This window comes from Aedes albopictus, chromosome 3, assembly GCF_035046485.1.
Source record: "Aedes albopictus strain Foshan chromosome 3, AalbF5, whole genome shotgun sequence".
Taxonomy (NCBI): domain Eukaryota; kingdom Metazoa; phylum Arthropoda; class Insecta; order Diptera; family Culicidae; genus Aedes; species Aedes albopictus.
Window position 1 is genome coordinate 51,327,691 of NC_085138.1, and position 14,343 is coordinate 51,342,033.

The window sequence follows — 14,343 nt, forward strand, 5'->3', positions numbered from 1 at the left end:
AATGTTCATTTCATTTGTATAGAAGGTTTTTCCAAATTTCCATACCAATCGGTCCAGTAGTTTCCGAATAAATAAGGGTCAAACAGACAGAAATTATTTTTTATAAATATTTTTATAGTTTTGAGCGTCATAAATCAAGTTGAATGGAGTTCAAGTTTACAATGCCTTTCTGTACCATGCCGGTCTCTGGTCATTAATTTAGTTCCTATGGTTTTATGGCGTGTGACATCTGTCGGTTGCCAACATGGTGGTTTAGTTCATGAGAGAAGTCGTTAGTTTCCCAAGTTCGGTTTGGATCATGTTGGAACTTTCAACCTGCCTGTATTACTTATTTGGAAGAATAAGTGGGGGGGGGGTTTGTTTGGTTAGTCTTTCCGTTTCTTTCACAGACAAATATTTTCAGAAAGGTCTTGCCAAAATCATGTTCAATGTTTATTTGGCTTATTTTTTTTTGAATGAAACTTTGATTTTTTTTTTAATGTAACTCGGCGGGGATATGGGATTTAAAAAATTACATTCTTTTGAGGAGGTGACCCTACGTTTTTGATCGGGAATAAACGTATAGATCGGAGTTCTATGTCATTGTTGGTCTTCGTCTAATTGCACAAAAACATTGAAATGCCGCAACAGTGTAGAGTTTTTCTCGTTCAGGAATACGTAACCCGTGGGTGAATTGTGAACTCTCGGTCGGTGAATGCCAGTGCGTCCCATTATCGTCGGACTTGTCCTTGCGGGCTAATATATACCTGTGCTAAGATCGCCTGTATCCTGCTGGGCCGAAGAATATCCTCACCATCATCATTGCGAACGTACTCCTATTTCGGAAATAAGATTGTTATTCTTACGATTGATTGAATTTCAAGCGCATCGTTAACCTCACCTCGCCTTACGCTCTTAGCGAAGTGGAAAAATATTGTCTGTTTGGACAATTAATTATGTTGAATCTCCCCCAGAGAAAACCGGATTCCGAGGCCAAAACAGCCTTGCTCGAGCACTTACACTGTTGACATATTTGTTTTGAACGCTCATTAGTACTTCCGGGAAAACGTCGTACTGCCTGCCTACTGTGTTTTTTGACATGCAGCATCAAAGGGACGTCCCCCGCAAAGTCATCTGTATGGGAGCCCCCCGTTCCCGAGACCGGAGAGGTCCCGCACCAAGCTAAGAACCTGCCCCGGTCCCAACAGTACCCACATACAAAATTTCACACCGATCGGTTCAGTAGTTTCCGAATGCATAGCGGTCAGACAGACAGACAGACAGACAGACAGACAGACGGAAATTCATTTTTATATATATAGATAGATAGATAGATATAGATAACGGTTTTTGGCACACCGTGGCTTTGTCATGCACCCGTTTCTCCCTTTCGATCATTTAACCAGTTTTCTAATATTTTGAGACTATCTTGGTCTCCCATGACGGGGATTGTCGCATCAATTTGCAATAATTTTCCGATTAATGACTTCCACCTCAAACGATAGAAAGCAAGAATCGATTCTTAATGTTATTGAATTTGGTATTAATGCCTAACAACCGAATGGGGCCGTCGACAACGATGAAGATTTGATGTGACAACATGCTGCTGTCTGATGTAGCCCGTGTACCAATGCAAGAAAACGTTTCTTCGGATTTGTATTTGATACATTAATTTTCGCAAATGGCTTTTCCATTCTAGAGAATGTGACCATACATGTTTGGGAAGAGACCACAGTTCGATGATCAAACTCTTGAATCTTAGTTACTACAGTGATCTTGAATGAGTGAAATGCTCTGTGCTAGCTGAACAGAGAAAACTAGTTTTCGGATATACAGACCTAACTTCATTACAGAATTTAACATTTAAGGTAACTGTGAATCACATCCCATTCCACAGGTTAATTTCAAACAATACACGTTCTAGTAGTTGCCTCATTAAAACTTTCCAAAATCTACCCTTGTCAAATGGTGTGCCTCTTCTGCGCCTACAATCCATGACAGTTCATATTCCTACAATCCAATCAAAATAATATTTTTGGACAATTTATTTATTTGCTTGACGTACGCGTTGTGGTTGGTTTGGCGGATTCATCTCGCGCGCGCGATAATTAATTAGCAACCCGCATTATTATGTTTTTGGAATGCATGGCGGCAATCAATTTAACGCCCAAATGAAGTCTGGGTTTTTTCGTGGCCCCCCAGGATATTGTTGTTGGTGCGGTTCATAATATTTTTGTACGAATGAACGAGGGATATGGGAAACAAATTGCGGCACCGCATTTGCAATTACAGCCTACATTAGCTGCCGGGTGTAGTAAACAATTTTGTGATGCTTTTTTTTTCGTTGCATATCAATTTAATTTCTGATATTAAATGTAGAATTCAAAATTGTTGGTGGGGGGGAGTGAGTTATTGTCATAATAATGAGATGGCATTTCGCTCCTGAACAATCCCATTAGAATTACTATTTAGCCTTTTTTTGACAAGCAGTCAAAATATTTTCTTAAAATCGTTAAAGCATTGCTATCAAAGGTAATGCGTTTTCAAAATATTCCACAATCTCTTATGAGATTACCTTCCCTATGTGTAATAGAATGAAACTCAGATTGATTTCATAAAGACCACCCATCTGCAAACAGCCAATCTCAAGAGTCTTCGCCAGTTGAACTGCGTACACCTTGGAGTGCGAGAATTAGTTCCCCTTGGTAGCATGGAGAAGCCCAATAGACACTGTTGAACAAACGATGATGCTTCTACACACTGGCTGGCACTGACTTCACTGCTGCCCCAGCTAGTCCTAATGCCAACAATAGGCTAGGTAGGTACCAACCTACGACTGCACTGTCGGCTCCAAAAAACTTGAATGATGGGGAAATCCCGGTTTCTAGGTCGGTTCAGCCCGGCGGCTGCGGAGTAAACTCTTCTTCGAACGGAGCAAAGTGGTCGGCTAGTGTGTAAGTCGGCTTCTCATCGCAGCAGAAGTCTGTTGTAATGGCCTCATGCTTTTGAGCTGTGTCGGTCTCGTGAAGGTAGAAAGTTGATTCCGCAATTGTGAATCATTCAGTGTTAGGCATACCATCAACAACGTACCAACCGACATACCACAATCTTCTCTAGCATTTTTTGATGCATACGAACAGGCATCTTAATATAACGATTGTAAAATAACTTAAAACATTATTTATCCATAATGCTTCATGATTCATAATTGTAGGCAGTATTGTGCAGAACAAGAGGAAAATCGGATGATAAACAAAGGTTGTTACACGTGTGAGATTGAAGTTTGAGTATAACAGTAAGTTCGTTGTGGATGCAAGCAGAAGTAAATGGGTAAAACACACTCATTACGTCAAGTGTCATTCATTCGGCTTAGGAGTTTAAACAGAAGCTGGATCATATTGATGATGTTTTCCTATTATTACCGAATGTGTGTGTGGCTTGGGATGGACATTTATGGGATGATGTACATGAATAAAATTAGTCAACAAAACATTCCAGGGTTATATTTCTCGAACAAAATAGTTTTTTGTACTTATATCAGCCGCTTCAATTATTTATTTTGACCGTTATATTCGGATCACTCTTAAGATCCCAGTACACAGCGTCGAATATTCGTCGTCCAAAATGAAATCAATGCTCCTAGAGACAAAAGGTCGAAGGTCAAAGGGGCTGTTTATTTATTACGTAAGGGGATTTTCACGATTTTTCGACATCTCCACCCTCCCTTGTAAGATTTTTTTGTATGGGAGCCCAAATGTTTTTGTATGGCGCGTAAGATTTCTCAAACCCCCCTTCCCTTATAAACCTTTACGTAATTAATGGATAGCCCCTTAATGGACAAAAGGTCGAAAGAACAAATGGTCACATGGACAAAAGGCCGAAAGACAAAAGGCCGAATAGACAAAAGGTCGAATGAATAGAAAAATGTAGTAAAATAGGGGGTTGTAGGACAAAAGGTCAAAGATCATAAGGTCGAAGGTCGAAGGTCGAAAGGTCGAAATGAATAAAATAACTAGGACAAAAGGTCAAAAGGACAGAAGGACGAATGGACTATAGGTCGAATGGACAAAAGGTCGAATGGACAAAAAGTCGAATGGATAAAAGGTCGAATGGACAAGAGGTCGAAACAAAAATAAATAAATAGTATAAAAGGTTGAAAGGACAGAAGGACGAATGTTGAATTAACAACATAAAGAAGAGAAACAATGCCGATGCGAGCATCTTTTATCCTGCTTTATGTTCTCACTGCAACTTGACCTGCATTTCTTCAACTTAGAGTTCTTTTAGCACTTCCATAATTATTAAATGGTTTCTTTTGCTTTCCATTGTATTGTACTTGTATATTGCATAATAAGCATAATAACACACTATATCCAAGAAGTCGACATTTTTTTCTGATCGGAACGGGAACTGAACCTCTGATCTGGGGTTATTATATTAGTTGGTGTTTACCTGGTATAGTAAGGACCTAATTTTGTCAGCCCCTGCTAGCATTTTGGGCTGACGAAATCGGGATATTTTTCATTTTTTTTTTAATTTATGAAAAATTGTTCTGAGCATGTCAGGGACGGAGATAGGTGTGGAGGGTGTGCATTGGGTTTGTTCAAATATTACATAACGCCAATGAGGGAAGGGGGTTTGTGTTACGCTTCGTACAAAATTTCAAAATTTCTCTTAAAAAATAGTGCGCGGGGAAGGGATAGCGGATAGGGTCTAATATTACTAAATTTTGCATTACGTAATATTTGTACGAATCTTTTGTGGTAGAATAAAGTCGAATGGGTGTAGACAGCACAGAAAAAAATGGTGTTTGGTAAAGTTAACATGCAGTGCTTTTTAGAGCAGAAGTATCAAATCTTCTATTTCTTTTTCTTCTTGTTATAACATCCCTACTGGAACACAGCCTTCTCCTAGCTCCTATCAATTGTGGGCTGCAGAAGACAGTTGACACTGGTTAGCGCAGCTTACCAGCGAAAATGAACCAACATATGATTGACAAGTATATACACTCATACCGCCCGAATTGGTTACATTTCCGCTGCCTTGCCACTTCAATTTTCAGAGCCTAATCTCTAAAAAATCTCTGGAAACATCTTTGAAGAATTTCTGGAGTAATTAATACCCGAGGAGTAACGGAACGTAACCCTCAAAACATTCCGGAAGGAATCCCGTAGGTAGATTCTGCAAAAATACTTTGAAGGAGCTCCGGCTAAACCACTTAAGTAATTTCTGAAAGAATCCGATCTCCGTAGAAATCCCAAGAGGCATCACTGGAGGAAATCTCCTTGAGAAATCCATGGAGGAATTCCTGAAAAAAGTACTGGGGAAATATCTGGAGCAGTATAAGAAGAAATCACAGCAGAAATGGGTTGATAAATTCTAGCATGAATGCCAGGAGAATTTTCATTCAGATTTTCTGAAGGAATTTCAGAAGCAATACCAAGAGATTTTCGTATACGAATACCAAGAGGTAATCCAGGAAAAATCTCAAAAAGGACCTTCGGGAAATCCAATTGGGAAATCTAACAGAGGAATCATAGTGAGATCTCAAGAGGAATTCCTATATGAGTAATAATTGAAGACATTAAGGTGAATATATGACGAAGCCACACCTCGAATTTTCAAGAGCACAAATCTGAAGAACCGAATGTCGGTTTGCGCTGAAAAGTTGATCGATTGGTCACTACCAGCGGGTAATCAATCGATCAACTTTTCAGCTCAAACCGACATTCGGTTCTTCAGATTTGTGCTCTTGAAAATTCGAGGTTTGGCTTCGTCATATATTCACCTTAATAGAGAAACATTTTAAGAAATGCCTCGAAGGATCCCCGAAGGAATCCTAAGAGGAATTTTTGAAAAAAAATCCCTAGGAAAATCGCTGAACTTATTCATCAGCAGGTTTGCTCCAGGGGTATGTTCTTCTCCTTTTGGGAAATTTGTGCCTTCCGTGAATTTATTCGTGGACTTATGCACAGAGGAAGCACTGATGATGGCAAAGACGCATTTTATGCGCAGCTCGAACGCGAGTACGACCGCTGCCCAAACCACGACGTCAAGATCATCATAGGGGATCTAAACGCTCAGGTAGGAGGAGGAGGAATTCAGACCGACGATTGGAAAGCCCACCAGCTGACGAACGAAAATGGCCTACGCCTCATCGATTTCACCGCCTCCAAGAACATGGCCATTCGTAGCACCTTCTTCCAGCACAGCCACCCGTATCGTTACACCTGGAGATCACCACAACAAACGGAATCGCAAATCGACCACGTTCTGATTGATGGACGGCACTTCTCCGACATTATCGACGTCAGGACCTATCGTGGCGCTAATATCGACTCTGATCACTACCTGGTGATGGTTAAACTGCGCCCAAAACTCTCCATTATTAACAACGTATATTACCGGCGGCCGCCCCGGTACGATCTAGAGCGACTGAAGCAACCGGATGTCGCCACCGCATACGCGCAGATTCTCGAGGCAATGTAGTTCTCCAGTTGGCACCTTTTATATCTAGGGGAGCATCGTGTGGGGTCGTCGTGATTGATTCCTGACGATCATCCCTTAATCCGCGATCGTTAAAACTTAATTTCATAACAACTTAAACCCGGAGTATGAGTACGCGCGTGGAATGATGCAATGAGGTTTACTCCGTTTGGAGTGCAGAGCGGTTATGGAGGAGAAGGATGCAGCGCGGGCGGTAATGCTGCAGCATGGAACCCGACAGAATGTGGAGCGATACAGACAGAAGCGGAAGCAGCAGACCCGTCTCTTCCGGGAGAAAAAGTGCCGCCTGGAAGAAGCGGAGTGCGAGGAAATGGAACTGCTGTGCCGTTCACAGGAAACACGTAAGTTCTACCAGAAGCTCAACGCATCCCGCAAAGGCTACACAGTTAGAAAATATCACCGACTTCGGTAATGTTTTACCGAAATCTCAACCGTTAAGTTTGTTTTACAGGAAAAAATCGGTAAAGGTAGTAACTTTTACCGAAGTTCGTTAGAGTTTGACAGATAAACGATAACATTTTACCGAAATTTGTTATTTTTCTACAGAATTTCGGTTAAAATCCATTACCGAACGCTTAGCGGTTGAGATTTCGGTAAAAACTACCGAACGCGATTAGCTGTGTACGTGCCGCAAGCCGAAATCTGCAGGGATAAGGACGGGAGCCTCCTGACGGACAAACGTGAGGTGATCGAAAGGTGGAAGCAGCACTTCGACGAGCACCTGAGGACCAAGGCAGCGGAAGAAATGACTATATTGGTGCAGCAGAGGACGGGAACGAACCAGCTCCCACGCTGAGGGAAGTTAAGGATGTCATCCACCAGCTCAAAAACAACAAAGCGGCTGGTAAGGACGGTATCGCAGCAGAACTCATCAAGATGGGCCCGGAAAAGTTGGCCACCTGTCTGCACCAGTTAGTAGTCAAGATCTGGAGGAGGAGCTACCGGAGGAGTGGAAGGAAGGGATAATCTGTCCCATCCATCACAGCTACTCGCGTTCGTTAATTTTTACCGAAATCTCAACAGCTGAGCGATCGGTAATGGTTTTTTTTACCGAAATCCTGTAAAAATTACCAAATTTCGGTAAAATGTTATCGTTTATCTGTCAAAATTTAACGAAGTTCGGTGACGTTACCGAATTTTTCCGGTAAAAACTTAACGGTTGAGATTTCGGTAAAAAAGTTACCGGAGTCGGTGATTTTTTCCAAGTGTGATAAGAAAGGCGACAAGTTAATGTGTGAGAACTTTTTTAGTAGTTACTAGTCTTGTTGAGAGTTGAAACAATAATGAGTCTTTATTCAAAATCAAAGCTTAAGCTAACCTGCTTAATCTAGTACATAATTTCTGGAGAAGGCTGAAACGCATACATATCAATAGCCTATCGATCCATGCAACAGAACGATAGCCAATCCAAGGAAAGGAAAAGATAATTACGAAAAGGGGCGTTTACCATTCAATTAAGTAAACGTTCACACGTGGTTGCTTGAACTGTGCGCTGTTCGGTTAGGTCAGCGCTTCGAGTGGAAAGAAGGAATTGTGTGCATTTATGGGTATGAAATGTGATACGCGTACTCAGCATGAGTACGGTATGGGAAACAAGAGTGTTGCACAACTTGTGTGGTAAATCGAAGTTATTTAGGTGTGAATGACATGTCCCAGCATTGTTCGTGGGAACATGAGAGGAATGCACTTGAAGAAATGCAGGCGCATCAGTCCTGCATGTGAAAAAGACCACTTGAAAAGATGTGGGAAAGACTGCTTGAAAACGGACAGTTGTAAACTGTCAAGATCAAATATTTATGATCTTTCAAAAACATGCTAAAGAATAATTCTTTACAGATACGATAATGCTACACCATCCCCCTTTGGGTGAATGACGTAACGCAGTGAAATCATTCAATTATTGTCAACATAGTTTCAATAAATTCTAAAATATTGTTTCAATCTCCTTTACAATGATGAAATAAAATGTCAGTTTTTTTTGTAATTATAATTGAAATATTTGGAATATGTAGTTGCAAAATAAAATAAAATGTATCTTAAAACTATCCGAATTTCTCACTTCTCAGCTAATGCTAAGAATATTGACCTATCTCATTTTTTTACTATTTTTTGATTTCCATTATTTTTTTATGAGATTAGGCTCGGGTTTATAAACTAACACTTCTTATGATCTAATTAGTCTATTTTTATGAACTAAAGATGATTGATTCGTTTGCAAATTTATGATCTCACAATTTGGTTCTATTATTGATTTTACTTTATATGGACCTGTGTAAAATGAATCTAATTTACGTCTATTTTCCTTTTGCAAATAAACTGTATCTCCTGTTTTGATTTGAATCGGATTCGTTGAACGATCATTTATTTCTTTTCGAATTTGTTTCTGTTCAAGTAATTTTTGTTTTACAGTTTCATGTGACTTTTGAAGTTTGAATTTTAATTCTGTACTGTAAAGATCAAAATTATAAACTGGATCAACTTTATCTGTGTATGTTTCGTGTGGTACTCTTGCTTTAACTCCGAAAACCAATTCATATGGCGTTAAACCATGATCAGTATGTGGGCTAGTATTATATGTAAATGCATAAAATTGTAACCAATCATCCCAATCCGAATGGTGTTCATTGACATAATTTCTTAGGTATTCATTCAAACACCTATGATTTCTTTCCAATGAACCTATCGTTTGTGGATGGTAGGCTGTAGAAAAAGTTTGCTTAACCTGTAATAACTTGCATATTTGGCCAAGGACTTCATTTTTGTATTCGGATCCTTGGTCTGATTTTAACTCTAAAAATTTACCATATATCAAAATAAAATTTTCAACCAAAGCTTTAGCTATTACATTCGCTTCTTTAGTTGGAATTGGAATTAAAACTATATACTTAGTCAATTCACACTGTATAGTCACAGCGTATCTATTATTATTATTTGATTTTGGAAGTGGTCCTACGGTATCAATAGCTATCACTTCGAATGGTCTAGATGGGGTATTGGTAATTGTTAATTTTTCTTTTGTGTGTTTGGTAATTTTATTCAACTTGCACAATTCACAGGCCTTTATGAATTGAGCAATCGAACTTTTCATATTTGTCCAGTTGTAAATTTCTCTAAGCTTGAGGTACAGTCTATGCTGACCTATATGTCCTCCAGTTGGTGTCTCATGATGGTTTTTGAGTATATTTTGAATTTCTCCAAGATCACTAATGAACTTGGGTGGATTATACATTATAATCTGTAATGTTTTGATTGATTTCAGAGTTAACTCTTTAAAAGTTTCTTTAGATACCATGTTAAAAATTGGGTCAAGACTCGAAAGTGCAATTTTATCAATTTTATTAATATTCATTTCTTTTTCTAACACTGAAAGTGCAAACACTAGTGTTTGTCTTATACTTCGCAATCGTGTTGTTATTCGTATAATAACTTTATTTTTCTGCGCTTCATACATTGTAAAAATTAAATTTTCATTTTCCACTATACTTCGAAGTTTTGGTAGTTTTCTAGCTTCAGTCGGGTTCTCTGTCATATAGATAACAAGTTGATCAGGCTTATTATCGACATTGATTTGACTGGAATATCGTTGTTCATTTTTAGTTTCATTATCTTTCTTCCTTGTCATTGACCTAGTATTAACAGTAAATATACTTTTAGATTTTAATTCATCTGATGTCATTATTATACGTGACAATGCATCAGCAGTAACGTTTGTTTTACCTTGAATATATTCAATGGAAAAATCGAAATCTTCCAAATCCAATCTCATCCTAGTTAATTTAGATGTCGGATTTTTCATATTAAATAAAAATACTAAGGGGCGATGATCTGTACGAACTACAAATTTACGTCCATACAAATAAGCTTTGAAATAATCGATAGCCCAATGTATCGCTGTTAATTCTTTTAAAATTACTGATTTATTCTTTTCACCAAGCGTAAAGCTTTTACTGGCAAACGCTATAGGTAAATCGTTGCCATCAATATTCTGTGATAATACCGCGCCACATCCAACATCAGATGCGTCGGTAGTCAATATAAATGTTTGCTTAAAATCAGGGTATTGTAATAATTTTGGTGACATCAAAAATGATTTAAGAGCATTGAAAGCATCCTCACATTTTGATGACCAATCAAATTTTACATTTTTTCTTAACAATTGATTCAACGGATAAGCAATTGTTGCGAAATTTGGGACGAATTTACGGTAGTAGTTGCAAAATGCTACAAACCTTCTAACTTCGTCACTGTTTCTCGGAACTGGGTAGTTCTTTATTACGTCATATTTACTACTGTCGGGCAGAATACCTTTGTCGGTTATTCTGTGCCCTAAATAAGTAACTTCTGTATTGAAGAATTTACATTTTGCCAAATTTAATTTTAAATTATATTTACGAATTCTTTCAAACACTATCGATAAATTGCGTAAATGGTGTTGCATTGAACAACCTACGACTATTATATCATCGATATAAACAAAAGCGAGTTCTGGTGTCAAACCAGACATTGCAATAGTCATCATCCTTTGAAAACTATTTGGACTAATATTTAATCCAAACGGTAATCTTGTAAATTGGTAATGACCTGATTGGGTCGAAAAAGCAGTAAATTTTCTCGAAGACTCATCCAGTGGGATTTGATGAAATCCCGACATTAAATCTAAAGTTGAAAAATACTTTGCTCTACCAAGCTGATCCAATATTGAATCTATTCTTGGCAAAGGAAATTTGTCACTTAATATCTTCTTGTTGAGCTGTCTAAAGTCTATGACAAGACGCCATTTTTTCTTATCATCTGTTGATTTCTTCGGAACCAAAAGTATTGGACTATTGTATGACGATACCGAAGGTTCAATAATGTTATCCTTCAGCATTTTATTAACTTGGGCTTGAATTTCATCACTTTGGGAATGAATGGTTTTATAATTTGGTATATAAGTTGGAACTGGATCACTGGTATTGATAGTCTGTTCGTAAAAATTGTTTACAGTTACTGGCTCATCTGGTAGTGAAAAAATATCCGAATAGTTTGTAATTAATTTCTTTAAATCATCTTTTGCAAAATCAGGAACGTTTGTCAAGTCAACTTGCTCCAAAATTTCTTTATTTCTCATTTGTGTGGTATCAGGTTTCTTGGATTTCCGAAAATTCAATAATTGGTAATTAGTCAGTGGTTCCATCATAAGCTTTACGTCAACATTTGAAACATTAATTGGTTGTAGAGTGGTATTCATGAATTTAACATACTGACAATTAGGTGAAATTATTGCATTACCACAGAAAAGACCAGGTTTAACTTCCTGAGAAAATAAAACCATGTCCTCTGTGATGTTTAAATCTTTAATCTTACGTATTACTTCACATCTTCGTGGGATTATGTAATTCTCATTAACTGTATCTTGAATTGGAACAGATACAGGTGTATTATTAATATTAAAATTCAATAACCAAGATTCATAATCAATATTGCATCTGAAGAGAGACAGAAAATCTCTTCCTAAAATGCCATCAGTTAAAATTGGAAAATTTGCATTAACTACATGAAATGAATGGTTAACTCTTACGCCATTTCCAAAATTCAAAATTGTCTCAGTTACAGCCAATGTTTCAATCTCTCCTTCTGTAATTCCCGTAATAATTGTTTTAACATTGTTGTTTATTTTGTGATTTACCAAAATTTTATCAGATTTAAAAATAGAAATATCTGCACCTGAATCTACAAGTAAAGTGCAGACTGAATTTGTCATCTCTACTCCAATCTTAATAAAATTGGAAGCAGAAAGATTTATAGTTAACACTGATCTAAAAAATTACGTTGACTCTGCTGCTGGTTTTGTTGCTGTTGCTGAGGAGCTCTGTTTGAAATATCGCGATTCTGAGATTGTGGTGGACCAGGGAGCTGATCCACATTTGCCATGTATATTCGATTTGTGTTATCGAACCGTGGGCGATTATCATTAAATCGTCCGCGATTATTATAACCTCCGCGTTGGTATCTTCCACGTGATGAATAATGGTAATAGTTTGGATAAGGCCTTGGAGTAAAACGATTAAAACCACCTCTAGGGGGGTTTCTATAATGTTGGTTTCTGTTGAAGCCATTGCCGCGAAAATTAGATCTATTATCCTGACGCCCGGTATGTTGTTTACTTTTGATAGTAAAAACTTGTGATGTGGAAACATCATTGGCACATTCTTGAGCTTTTTGCAAAGCATCTTTAATGCTAGAATAATTTCCAGCTTTTAGAATCAATTTTGTTTCGCTGGCGGTAACACCTTTGATGAGGGCATTAACACCTGCTTTTGTAGTCATTGTTTTCGCAACATCTTCCGGCACTTTTTGCGAAACATAAACATTTTCTAGTTTGCTGCAGAGATTCTCAATCTCCTCACAAAAACTTGTAATTGGTCCCCGTTGTCTCAATGTATTTAACTGCGCCACAATCGAATCAGGGGTCGTAGTATCCTGACATTTTGATCTAACATGATCAATTAAGGCATCAATCGTTACTATGGTATCAGGTAAACCACTGCGAGCTTTTCCTGATAATCTTGTTTTAATAAATTTGACGGCCATTGCCATATGTGTCGGTTGTATTAGTTCTTGCAATAGCTTCACTGAATCGATGAATGTATCGAATCCAGCTACTGAACCATCATACGGGTGTATGATCGATGATGCTTGTTTGATGTCAAAAATAGCTACTGGTTGGACACGATTATCGTTTTCTTCTGCCATTTCGCACGATATAACCTTTGCCACACGACACTGTTTGAATTTAGTTTTTGGAGTTACACGTTTCTTAATTTGTAATTTATCTAATTTAATTTTTATGATACCTTTAATTTCTTGATTATATTTCCTCAATTTTGAAATTAATGAGTTCAATTGCTCGTCTGACAAATCGTCAATATTATCAATTAATTTTGATTCACAACTGCTGTACAGCTCGTTACACTGCCTTAATTTATCTCTTAACGTTTTTTCCGAAATAGTTGTGTTAATGCATTTTTTTATATAGGTGTGTAACAATTTCAACTTTTCATAATCATTCATTCGTGATGCATTTTAATTAAACAAATTTACTCATAAAAAAAATATATATAAATGAATAAACAATTTTGTGATAATTTGTGATGATTTCGTTTTGTACATTACCAATGTTGATTTCCTCGCGCTCCCGCTCTGTGATGTGTCGTGATGTAAAGTTGTTATTGCACGTTATCGCATCTCGTCAAATCGCCGATCCGGATCCATTGAATCCCGCCTACCGGCTCCTGCCGGTAGTGGTCTCGCCTGCAGTTGATACTCTTAAATTTTACACATTCTAGTGTGATTGCACTTTTTTCTGGTTTCCATTCCGCTGCACCCTCTGAACTATGGGTTTACGTTACGAGTCACCTTTTATTCACTTCACATCCACCTCGTGTCGGTCTGATTTCGACATTATAATTGTTTTATATGAATGTTTGTCTTCCACTTTTATTACTTTTCGCTTTTCATTGCCACAAAAGGTCACAAATTGGGTTCTTAATGAGTTTTCAAAATAGGGCTAGTATGGACTTAGCTATATCTGCAACTATTCTTCACTTTTTTTTTTTTGCTTCGATAGATTCACTTATACAATATCTAGCGCAGCCACCGACTTTGCTGCTTTTATAGCAACTTTTCGTTCTCTCCTCTTATAGAGGGTGTATAATGTGACTGTTAATTGAATCAACACAGCGGCTAGAATCAGCCACAACATTAGAGTATGTTCTTCATGGTCTTCACTGTGCGTTTGTTGGTTTTGCACTATAGTTGTTAATTTCACTTCACCATTTTCGTTGTACTGTTTTGACTGGGTTTTACCCATCTTAT

General features: G+C 37.8%; 1 long non-coding RNA gene across 1 annotated transcript; it reads right to left on the reverse strand.

Annotated features, from left to right (window-relative positions):
* Positions 1-419: 419 nt before the first annotated feature.
* LOC134291837 (uncharacterized) lies at positions 420-1,310 on the reverse strand. Its single transcript, XR_009999304.1, has 2 exons — positions 881-1,310; positions 420-815 (listed from the first exon to the last, which is right to left on the reverse strand). It is a non-coding gene; the product is annotated as an uncharacterized LOC134291837 (long non-coding RNA).
* Positions 1,311-14,343: the final 13,033 nt, after the last annotated feature.